General features: G+C 42.4%; 1 pseudogene; it reads right to left on the reverse strand.

The window, feature by feature from the left end:
• Positions 1-217: 217 nt before the first annotated feature.
• Positions 218-520, reverse strand: LOC138472890 (histone H4 type VIII-like; annotated as a pseudogene).
• Positions 521-908: the final 388 nt, after the last annotated feature.

Genomic DNA, 908 nt, shown 5'->3' on the forward strand with positions numbered 1-908 from the left:
TTTATTTCATCAGTTCACATGAACATATTTGTAAATCCTTCAGAATTGCCTCCTCGCAGAAAGAGTGTCTGAACACACTTCAGCATCTAACCTTATATCATAAAACAATCTGGCAATTTAATTACCCCTTCTGTCACTGTTATAATGATTTGTTTTGTTTTTTGGGCGGCTCTTAAAAGAGCCTTTGGGGTTTGTGGTGGTGGTTCTGCGGGTGTCCTCAAACCCCAAATCCACAAAGAGTGCATTCCTGGCACTTCAGGGCAAAGACTACATCCATTGCAGTGACTGTCTTGCTCTTGGCACGCTCGGTGTAGGTGACATCATCCCGGATGACATTCTCCAGGAAGACCTTGAGTGCCCCATGGTTTTCCTCTTAGAGGAGGCCAGAGTTGTGCTTGAACCTACCACGGCTAGCGAGGCGGCGGATGGCAGGCTTTGTAATTCCATGGATGTTAACTTTCCTGTGCCTCTTGGTGCTGCCTTTGCTGAGCCCTTGCCCTCCTTTGCCGCATCCAGACATGATGGTTTTTCTCTTCCTCGCAAACAAGCTGGGACTGTATTATGACTATTATTATTGGTATTATTAATGTTATTATTAATAGTATTATTAAAATAAATATTACTCTCAATATTGTTGTAGTATTTCTTAAGCACAGACTTAGCTTTGGGAATCAATGGAGTACATTACAATGAAATGGCGAAGAATAAGGTTAGGGAGCATAGAAACATCGGAGTAGGGATTAAACAGGGGAGGGCAATACTAAAATGGGGATCGGCTGCATGCTGGTACAATCAAGGAACGGTGAACGCAACCTGTTTTTCTATTACTTTCACTTTCTAAAGGAGCAATCAATGTAGGTGTGGCTCAGGCCAAGGCCAAAAGTATAAACAGGAAAAAATAAACCTTT

The sequence above is a fragment of the Ambystoma mexicanum genome, chromosome 8 (genome assembly GCF_040938575.1).
Source record: "Ambystoma mexicanum isolate Mex_15411 chromosome 8, UKY_AmexF1_1, whole genome shotgun sequence".
NCBI lineage: Eukaryota > Metazoa > Chordata > Amphibia > Caudata > Ambystomatidae > Ambystoma > Ambystoma mexicanum.